Source organism: Vombatus ursinus, unplaced genomic scaffold (genome assembly GCF_900497805.2).
Source record: "Vombatus ursinus unplaced genomic scaffold, bare-nosed wombat genome assembly UNPS02014818.1, whole genome shotgun sequence".
Taxonomy (NCBI): domain Eukaryota; kingdom Metazoa; phylum Chordata; class Mammalia; order Diprotodontia; family Vombatidae; genus Vombatus; species Vombatus ursinus.
In genome coordinates, this window is record NW_020954596.1 from 53,402,011 (window position 1) to 53,414,042 (window position 12,032).

A 12,032-nucleotide genomic window follows, 5' to 3' on the forward strand; every position below is an offset into this window, starting at 1 on the left:
AAGTATGATTTTTAATTAGCCTAAGAAAGTAAAAGTTTTGAGTGACTCAGAATACTTCGTAATGTGAAATGTTATTCTCACTTGATGCAAAGATTTAAATTCCATGCTCTTCTCAGAACCCCTGCAAATATATGGCCTAGGTCTGAAACCTAGGAATATAGTATAGTGGAAACAGTGCAGGATTTTGATTCAGAGTTTCTGGATTTGAATACTGTAATTTGTCACTTACTAGCTATATGACCTTGAAATTAAATGACCTTAGGTTATTTAATCTCTCTAAGTGTCAGTTTCCTCAGTTGCCTTATAAAATGAGGGAACTCATTTTGTTCAAGTTCTAAATCTATGACCCTATGACTCTTGGTAGGTTTCAGAAATATTACAAGGGGGGCAGCTAGGTGGCACAGTGCATAGAGCTCCAGCCTTGGAGTCAGGAGGATCTGAGTTCAAATCTGGCCTCAGACACTTGACACTTAATTAGCTGTGTGACCCTGGGCAAGTCACTTAACCCCAATTGACTCACCAAAAAAAAAAAAGAAAAAAAAAGAAATATTACAAGGGTTCTGTGAATACATATTCAAAGTAAATGTCCTGTTGATTTTTTTTGTTTTGTTTTGTTTTGTTTTTGGTGAGGCAATAGGGGTTAAGTGACTTGCCCAGGGTCACACAGCTAGTAAGTGTTAAGTATCTGAGACCGGATTTGAACTCTGGTCCTCTGTCCTGTTGATTTTTACACAGCTTTAAAACAATAAGCAGCATGAGTCAATATAATAAATAAGCAAACCAACCTTCCTTAGATTAAAGTAATAATGTCACACATATGTATTACGATTTTCACATTTTTGTAGATGCTGTTGTGATTAATAAAATAAATTAAACTCATCTAATACAGTAACTAGTATTATGTAAAATTTTAAGTTTTACATACCTCTTCAAATCTATTATCTCATTTGATCATCACAACAAACGTGGGAGATAAGTGTTATTATTATCCTCTTTTTACAGATGAGGAAAATGAGGTTGAGAGTGCAAATGTCTTGCCTGGAATCAGGCTTTGAACACAGGTTCTTCAGGATTCTAAGTCTAATGCTTGATTCCCTGCACCACCTAGTCACCTTGTGGAATTGCCTGGTATTAGGCCTTAGTAAATATTTATTGCTTGCTTGCCTACCTAATTGATTGCTATTGAGTATTTTCTCAACCAATATATATCAAAATTATACCATTACTATGATATCTGCAACCACATTTTTAATATTAAAAAGGAGTCCTCATACTCAAAAAGACTGGGAACAAGATGGCACAGTGGGTAAAGTGCTGAGCCTAGAGTCAGGAAGACCTGAGTTCAAATCTGGCTTCATACACTTTCTAGTTGTGTGATCCTGGGCAAGTCACTTAATGCTATTTGCCTCAGTTCCTCGTCTACAAAGTGAGCTGGAGAAAGAAATGGCAAACCATTCCAGTGTCATTGCCAAGAAAACCCCAAATGGGGTTGTGAAGAGTCAGACACAACTACACAACAACAAACGTGCTTCCACACTTTACTGCTTCTAAAATTCCTCCCATCACATAACACTGAAGTCACAACCCTGTGGTCAAAAGACACTAAGACAGGCAGAGAATGTGGTAAAATGAGGTACTCTCCCTATCCTACCAGGCCATAGGATCAAGGAAATAGTAATGGAAATACAAAGAGAAATGGAATATAAAGTTAGAATAACTAAGGTAAAAATTTGGAATGAAGTGTAGAATGGGTTAAGAGAGAAGGGTCCATGAAACAGAAATTCCAGGGGAGCCATGACAGGCAATAAGGAGCCAGGAGTAATGCAGACGGTGGGGCAGTGGGTTAGAGCAAAGCAAAGAATCAGGACAGCAGGAATAGAGATACTACATTGGTAAGAAGGGAATCTTGAAATAAAGGCAAAACCTGCCTTCACAAAAAGCCTCTTACACTTTTCTGTTCAGAACAAGAACCAATGACTGGCTTCTCAGTACTGGACCAGGCCTGGAAACTCAGATTGTTGCAAGACAGAAATTGCCACACCTAACACATCCTTTCGGTAATTAATTCTTTAGTCCCACCTTTCCAACTGTTCACACTTGATTTCTCTAGGATATCACACCTTATTCCCTTTCATTCACTCTACATTCTAGCCGACTCAGCCTATCTGCTATTCTCTGAACTCAGCATTTCATCTCTCCCTTCCTTGTTTTTTCATTGCCTGTTACAGAGCCATCCCTGGAATATGTTCCCTTCTCATCGATGCCTAGTAGAATTCATGTATTTCTTTAAGCACCAACTCAAGTGATACCTCCTCTGTGAAACCTTCCCTGACCTCTCAAATGTTAATGCACTCTCTCTCTTCAGACTGTTGTTGTTGTGCAGTTTTTCAGTCATGTCCTAGTTCCCTTTGGGGCATTCTTGGCAAAGATACCAGAGCAGTTTGCCATTTCCTTCTCCAGCTCATTTTACATATGATGAATAGGAAGCAAAAAGGATTAAGTGACTTGCCCAGGGTCACACAGCTAGTAAGTGTCTGAGGCCCCATTTGAACTCAGGTCTTCTTGACTCAGTACAACTCTGTCCAATGTGCCACCTAGCTGCCCTCTCTTCAGATTATTTTTGCAATTATATATTTGTATATATGTTGTCTTCTCTAGTAGAATGTAAGCTCCTTATAAATCTAATAGGATCTGATCCATGTTCAGACACCTCTGATACTCTTTGCTAGGTGGAAGAGACTGGGGAGTCTGCTTCTAGGACAGGCATAATATTTAAGAACTATGAGCAATACATTGACCATCCAAAGGATGATTCCAAAAGATTTGCTGATGAGACATACTATCTACCAACTGACAGAGAGGTGACAGATTTATAGTTCACTATATATATATGTATCTATGTACACACATATATGTCTGTGTATGTATATATGTATATATATACATACATACATACATATACATATAGAGTGACTACATATCTATTACAAGGAATTTCTTTTTCTTTTTCAATGTGGTTAGTGATAGAAGGTAGAGAAAACAGACTTTTTTTAAATAAACAGGTGGGGGGTGCTACAATTGTGGAATGTTACATGCACTTTCAGGAGAGGTCACTGTTATTGTCAGTTTTGCTTAATTTCTTTATTACAAAAGATTGCTCATGAAGTGGAGGGGTAATTTAAATATTTATAATGTAAAAACAAAACATCAATAAAAATTTTAAAAATATTTAAAGATTATATGCATTAGGAGAAGTGACATTTAAGATGCTCATAAAGGGCACAAAAATGAAGGTATAATTGACTTTGTGTCCTATTCTGATATGAAAAGCACTCCTGAAGAGCTGGATAGAACCAAAATAAATGGCAGAATAATTAGACTAGTTGAAGACATTCTGAGTTCTGGATAGCAACATTTCTATTTCAGAAGGCACTCAAGGTCTCACTCTCAAACCCTCTCATAAAAGCAGAAGCTATAGTGGCAATAGTAACAACAATCATTCTAAAGCAGATCCCCGTCCAAGTCTGGTTCCTATTCCAGGAGTAAGAGTTGAAGCCATCACAAGAGCTAGAGGAGGCTTTCAAGAAAGGGTGACAAAAGCTGGAGCTATAGCCATAGCACAGAAAAGTCCTGGAGCCAAAGCAAAAACAAAAACAAAAACAAAGGAGAAATTCAAAATATTGAAGATGATGGAAAAGCCAAGAGCCATAGAGTCAATAAGAGAGAGTGGTGAAGGAATGGATGGAAAGTATGAAAAGAAGCACAAGCAAAAGAAAAATAGAAGTCAAAAGAAAAGCATTATCAAGATTAGAAGTAGAAACAGAAGCAGAAGCAAAGGAGGGAGGAACAATAGGAACAGGGGCCATAGCAAAAACAAGGACAAGAGGAAAGGGAGGAAGAGAAGCGGAGACAGGAGCAGGATTGGGAACAAGATAACATGGACAGCAAGAGTATGTCACGGGGGGCATGCACAATATGCCCTTCTGGCTTTCATTTCAGTACGTGGAGGCTTTGTGAGCCTACTTTCAACCACGACTGACTGAAAGGCTAGTGTTATGTGGTTGTGAAGAGTTTTCTAATTGGCTTCAGAGCCAGCGATACATATCCCCCTCCCTTTGTCCCTATTTCTATGTTCCCTAGTGGCCTTTGATTCAGGGAGAACTGCTGTAAACCTCTAGACGGGGTTGGAAGAAAGTGTCTTCAGCTGCCTTATTTCCTCACCCAGACACCACATGAACTGGGAGTATATACAGTACCTGTTCTGTTATGGTAATTCTTTTGTGATCTTAGGTGAATGAGTATTTGGAGACAGAATGGATCAGATAATGACCTTGGGAACTTCAGAAGTCAGAAAAGCCTTCAATAACTAAAGCTAATAGCATAATATTAAAGCTAATAATATTACAGCTAATAGCAGCAGTAGCTGAATCTGATGGGTAGGCAGCCCTTGAGGAGCAACCTGTTCTAACCAGCCCAGCAGTACATTGACCTACCAGTCAAGATATCATCTCCCGAAAGCAGCCATTCAATGTAAGCTAGAAAGTTACTCATTCATTGGGAACACCATAACCAGAAAGGGAGAAAGGGTTCCTAGGGTTAACTAGGAGTCTAGAAGTACCCTCTCAGCTTCATGTGATCCACACCTGTGTGCCCCACTACTTTTGTGCTGTCATTCTAAACCCAATCTCCTTAGGGATTGAGTATATGCATGGAAGAGAGTGCACATCCATTCTGGGAGGAAGTTTTTGTACCTATTGTACTCGCTATGCCTTCTTAGTAAAATATTTTTTTGTAAAAGTCACCTGATATCAACTGGTTAATCATTTTTTGAAAGGGTACACTAGATGGGGGCCAATGAACAATAATATTAGGGGCCACATGCCCTTGGGGTTACCCTTAAAGTCCTTAAGAGAGAAGTAGTCATTGCCCTCTGAGATCCAACCAGCCTATGGAAGTGGGAGTTGGGAGGGTGAGCCCAGAGTGGGTGCTATAAGTACCAAAGGCAAAAGGTACAACAAATGAGAAAACAGCAGCAAGAAGAAAAAAAGGAAGACCAAAAGTATTTCTGATCCAGATCTCGACCCTGCTCTCATTCCAAGGAACACATAAAGCTGAAGTCTGACTCAAAAGAATACAAAGGGGAGAGAGGTGGCAGGGTTATGATATGGAAACAAATCAGGAAATTCAGTCCAGGAATCAGGAATCAAATAAAAATCAAACATTCTATCAGAATCTCAATCCAGATTAAAATCAGCCTCACGAATCAGATCTCAGTCTAAGTCTAGGTCTATTCATTCCTCCAAATGACCCTGAAGGTCTAGGTCCAGATCCCACCCAAGGACCTAAACTGCCAGCACAGATGGAACTCTAAGAGAAGAGTCTTTTGTACATTTTGGATAATTCTGGCACAAATGATTGCAGTAGAACACGTGTTGATGCTGTACCTTTTCAACTCTCCCAGTGGTGTGTCCATAATTGTGAAATCTCAGTGCCTACTCTCTTACCCTGTAAGGCTTCCTGGCACCAGGCTTATTTTCTTAAATTAAAAATCTTCTTTATTACGGTTTTCAATATACCATCTCAAATATCTTGGTTTTCAGGGTTGACCTTATAGAAATAGAGCTCAGTACCCAATGCCTTTTATGTTAGAATGATGACATTGGCAGATATAATGACTTCAACTATTCTTGCCCTTTAATTGATGCCCTTTGATCTATGATATTTAGTAAAAATGCTTAGTCTTTGGTTTTGTACTTTTGGACTTAACAAAATTGTGAACAGCACAATCAAGAAAACTGATACTTGCAGAATCGTAGGAAATCAACGTTTGAGTTTTACATGCTGGCATTATAACTATATTCTTGTTTTACATATTTCTAAAAATTTTTATTTTCTCCATTTTACAAAGTACAGCAACCCCCATCTCCATTCAATCTGAATAAAGATTATTTTTACAAAACACAAATAAAATAAAATATGGGATTCCAAAGTCATAAGCTGGTAACTAGAAGCAACTGCACCGGCAGGAGATAAGGAATAAAAAAAAAAACAACAATATTTTCAGAAAAGCATGTTCACTTTGGCATTGGAAGGCTGCTAGACAGAACAGATACTAGAATTGGGATGATGATACCTGGATTTTGAGCTTTCCCTCGGACACTTGCTAGCTATGGGATCAGTTTACCTTTTATTAATTTCTTATTGAGATTCAGGCACCTACTAGCTTGTGTGACCCTGGGCAAGTCAGTCAACCCCTGTCCACCTCTGTTTCTTCAACTACAAACAAGGAAAATAATTTCACTTACCTCCCGGGGTTGTTGTGAAGATCAAAAGAGGGAGAGTTGGAGTTGGGAAGGTAAGCCCAGAAAGGATGCTACAAATGCAAAAAGCAAAAGGCACAACACATGAGAAAACAACAGCAAGAAGAAAAATAAGGAAGATTAAGAGCATTTCCAATCTAGATCTGCAGTATCATCTGTTTCACTTTTTGTTTAATTTTTTGGGGGGAGGGGAAGGTGATGTCTTTTGATTCATGCATAAATTGGATTTAAGTGAGGCAGAGTTGCACGAAGTTGTCAGCCTCACTCTCTCCTCCAGAGTCATCACAGTCCAGTGGCAGGACAGAATCAAGACCACTGGTGATGGCTCAAGATGCAATGGATGACCTTGGTGTCTTCGATGTCTAACCAAGCTCTGAGCAGTCCATAGCTCCTGCTTCAGCTGCCTTCATGGCCATAGGAACAAATTATTCTCATCTGCTCATTCCACCAGGGGAAGTCTTCACATGCTTGGGATAGATATCCCCCTAACTCACCAATGGATTTGAGACCCCTTGGTTACCCTCGACCTGGTTTAGCTCATCTGCTGAAACCATTTACCAGTCTATGGCCACTGAACCTGCTACAGCTTCTTGAAATCACAGGAGAGAGTTAGGTGGAACAGGTGGACACCAAGGGTGGAAAGCAGCCCTGAAAAGGGCTCAGCAGCCTTCACACCAGAGGTACTAGTATTCCCCAAACACACCCTAACTCTAACCTATATCTGTTTCACAATGTTATTGTGAAGATCAAATGAGATCATCTAAGTAAAGTGTTTTGTAAACTTTAAAGATTTACATAAACATCAGCTGTTGTTAGTATTGTTATGAATTTACTAATTAAATTTTAATTAGTTTACTATTGCCATGTACAAGTATCAGCTGCCTTGCAGCTGGAACAGTGGATAGAGCCCTGGGCCTGGAGTCCAAGAGATCTGAGTTTGAATTTGACCTCAGACAGTTACTAGGTGTTTGACTCAGAGCAAGTCATTTAGCTGCTGTCTTCCTCAGTTCCTCAACTGTAAAATGAAAATGATAATAGTACTTACTTCCTATGGTGGTTGTGACGAACAAATGAGATAATATCTGTAAAGTTACTAGCACAAAGCCTGGAACAGTAAGTGCTTAATAAATGCTCATTTCCTTCCTTCTTTCATATATAAGAATAGGGGCGGGGTGGTGCTAATACTTGTACTGCCTACTTCACAGGATTATCATGACGCAAGCACTTGGCAAACCCTAACATACCATTATCTTCAGACAATACTCTGGAAAGATAGTTTCCATATGGCAGCCTATATGCCTACTCCAGGAAATGAAGTATATCAAAAATGGCACATTAAGAGGAGGAAGCAGTGGTATGTTTGGAAATATTCACAATTTGAATTCCCAACTTCAGCATTTATACATAGGAGGAAAATACCCAATAAATATGGTCTTTTCCAATGTTGTTATCCATATCAATCTAATATCTCAATAGCAAAAATAAACATAAATAAGTAGTTTTTACTCAGCCACATCATTTGTGGTCATTTGGCCAATGAGCTTGGGTGTTTTAACTAGAAAATGAATACTGTTCTAATTATGTAGAAATTGCAGGCAAAGGTTGTTGAGTGGAGGGTAAGGTGGGGAGAGAGAAAGAGCACAGATGCTGTACAAGGTTAATTAGCCCTTGAATGAAATTAGGTGTTTATTTTGGATCATCAGGTTAAAAAAAAAAACAGATGAGTTTTTTAATTTCATTGCTAAAACTGAGGTGGAAAAAGCACAAATAAAGAAGGAATTATTTATGTTGAATTCAGAACATAGAATACAGATTTATCAATTTGTTCAACAGCTATTTATTGGGCCTATTCTTTATATAGAGATGCTGTGATGAATAGAAAAATTAAAAGACATGGTACTTGCCTTTAGGGAAATGAAATATAACTGAGAAGATAAAAACAGACACGGGGAGAAAACAAACACAGAACCAAAGACAAATACAGGAGAATGTAGCACAAGATGCAAATTCATTTCTGAGGGAACACAGAATAAGGTCCTAATCATTGTGGAGAAAAGTCTTTGATCCATTCAACAAATATTTAATGAATGCCTACTAGGTGCAATTCTTAACAGTGTGAGGAATTCAAAGAGCAGAGGCAGCATAACACTGGGGGAAAGAGGATCCACTAGTCTTAAGGCCAGAAGATCTGGATTTGAGTCCTCGCATTGGACTTACTGCAATCATTTATGTAATCAAAACCATTGGGCTTCATTTTCCTCATCCAAAAAAATAGGGAGAAGAGTGTTTGAACTGCCTATATCAGAAAATTGCTAGAAAAGAGCTTTTAAATTATAGTATGTTATATAAATATAAGAAATAGTGAGTATTAATAATAATAGCATAAAATGAGGAAAGTCCTTTGAACTAGCAGGAAGTCATTTTCTGAGTCTTGAGCTGGGCTATGAATAGATTGATGGATTAATGGAGAATAAGACATGACTTAGCACTCTAAATGGAGGGAACTCCAGAAACAAACATATGGTGGTGGGGATAAACAAGCTGTGAGTAGGATACTGTAAGGTAAGTAACCTGGTTGGATTTAACACCATTTGGGCCTTCTTCATGTATCAAGGAGCTAATGCAATTACCAACTTTATCATGGAAAACTCTCTGGCCCCCATGAGTATTGTGTTCAGCTCCTACCAGAAAATGTTATCTAAAGGTCTCCATAAGGACAAATCTAAAACATTTGAGTTGAGACTTCTTAGAACACTTTCCTTAAAAGAATCACAGAGGGCAGCTAGGTGCAACAGCATTGGAGTCAGGAGGACCTCAGTTCAAATCCAGCCTCAGACACTTGACACTTACTTAGCTGTGTGATCCTGGGCAAATCACTTAACCCCAATTGCCTAAGCAAATAAACAAATAAATAATAAGATAAAAGAATTACAGAATATCAAAGTTGGAAGGGACCTAAGAGGTCCTACACTAAACTATATCTGAATAGGACTCCTCCTCTACCATATCCTTAATATAGCTTCTCCTTAAAGGTCTCCAGGGATAGAAAATTCTCTGCTCATTGAAATAGCCTTTCCTATACAGATATTTCTAATTGTTAGGAAGTTTTTCCTGATGTTGAGCCTAAATTTATCTTCCTGTAACTTCTATTCCTTGTTTATAATTCTGCCTTGTGATACCAAACAGAACAATTCTTTATCTGCATAACAGCTCTTCAGATAAGTGAAGGACATAGTTATTATATATACCCCCCCCCCCAAGCCTTTTCTTCTCTAGGCTAAATATCTCCAGTTCTGTCAAATGAGCCTGGGAGGGGGGAAGCATATATAGGGTGAGTTTACTCAATTCTTCAAGTAGATGGTAGGAAATCAAAATTTCTTAATAAAAGGAAATAAGAATATATATACACATATAATTGCTATTCTCAGTGATGGAAAAACTAATGTGGAGACATATTGTAAGTGCTAACCAGTCACCTAGTATTTTTAAAAGGCACTTGACAGCCACATAATGCAGCTGAAAAGATAAAGCAGTACAGGAAGTAATACTATGATGATATGATGATAGCAATAGCCATTGATAGAATCCTGGAACTCTCATGGTTATATAGATGACTTGTCTCCAAATACATAACCAAAATAAATCACATGATCTAAAATTCAAAAAATAGACCTAAAGCAGCTAATATAAGGGTACAGGTCTATCTGGAAATTGCAGGTGACGTTTATTCTCACTAGAGAATCATGGTGTGTGTGTGTGTGTGTGTGTGTGTGTGTATGTGTGTGTATGTCTGTGTGTGTGTGTGTGTGTGTGTGTATGTGTTTTCTGGTGGTGAAATACTGCCAATGGACCCAGGGGAAACTATGTCACAATTTTTACTTCCATTGCCAAGCAAATGGGTAGTTTATGGCTGGTGTTTTCTGATTAGTCACTTCTCTTTGACAATCTAGACACAATCTCTGTTGAAATTTTATGAAAATAGACTCCATTTTTACCTATGTTATCAGTTTTATTAACCTATAAATCAATATAAATATAATTCAATTTTTCTAGAATTTCTTTTAATGATTTAGGTTAGTATTCTCTAAATGCCCATTTTGTGACTTCCACACAAGTTTCATTACTGTTCATCTTCTCTTTAAAGATCTTGTAGTTTCTATTTTACAAGTCTGAAAATGTGCTGTCCTGAATATTAACACAGCCATCTGACTGATAATGGGCACAAAATCTTGTTTTCCAGAAATAAAATTTTAACAGGAACAAAGTTCTAAGGCGGGAATTTTTTAAAACATGGAAAAATCTTTGCAAATTGACACATTAAGAATATTATTGTAATTCTTTTCCAATTTTGATTGAATCATTCTTTTTGTCTTCCCCTTTTGACTTGATAGTAAAATAGTTATATACTGTATAGCAATATTTAGTGACATACTCAAATACATAAAGATTCTGTAATTTCATCAGGGTAGAGAATCCATCCATTTCTGACATGCTATCTGAGGCACATAGATGTAAAGTGATTTGATCAGTCACACAGCTAGTACCTATTAGAGAAGAGATTTTAACCCAGGTCTTCCTAACTCCAAGCCCAGTACTCTAGGTTATAATCACATCACCTTTTAAGACTGTAATGGATTTGATATTTGACTTTAAGACAACCTATCCAACTCCTTTTTAGTCATGAACATTAGAACTATAACTTGCACCCATAATAAGGAAAGCACGTATAGACAGTGGTTCATAGAATCATAGACCTTCAGCTGGCAGGGCCCTCAGAGGTCATAAAGTCCAATTTCTTCATTTCCTAGATAAAAGAATTGAGGGCCAGGGAGGATAAGTGACTTGTCCAAGGTCATATAAGCAGTAAGCATCAGAAATGAGATTGGAACCCATGTTCTCTGACTCTGGAGTCAATGTTCTTTCCGCTGCATGATTCTGCATAAAAATGTTTTAAATTATTATATAGGACTGAAAGCAGTGGATTAGTTAGCACTAGAAGTATCATCATTTTAATGACAAATATTCCTATGAATTTAGCATTATTTTTAGTTGAAATTATATAATTCCAATTTATATATATATATTATTATGATGTACATAATTAATTTTCACAGGAATATTTCCTAGAAATAACATAAACTACTATAAAGAAAATGGCTTTTAGTACAGTGGCATGTTAGGCAAACATGCCCAAGTTTCTGGAAATGACTAGTGCTTCCTTCAGGTCCATTACTTTGAAGGTCTATAAAATCATTGGAATGACATTGTCGGTGCTCACAATATTGGGAAACTCCTTTAAGAATTGTCTTCAAATCTTATCCCAGAGTGTTCTAGATATCCTCAGATGTGGCAAACCAGTACTTACTGATGGTGGACTTAATGTATGGAAGCAGCCAATCATTATTCAGAGCTAAGTCTAGAATAAAGCTCGCTGATGCTGCCATAGGATAACATTTGTGTTAAAGCAAACAAATAAATAAATAGCTAAATAAAACAAAAGTATAACTTAACTTTAAGATAACAAGATATGGTTTGGATGGCTGTCTAAACAACTCCAAAGAGGAAGTCTAAACATGTTTTGGACAATTACAGTATGATTGGGGTAAGTGTACATACAAAGCCAACTTTTCTTTCCCCTAAAGAAAATACACATTATTCTTTCTTGCTAATCTGTACTTTGATACCATGTAGATATGAATAACAATCCATTTC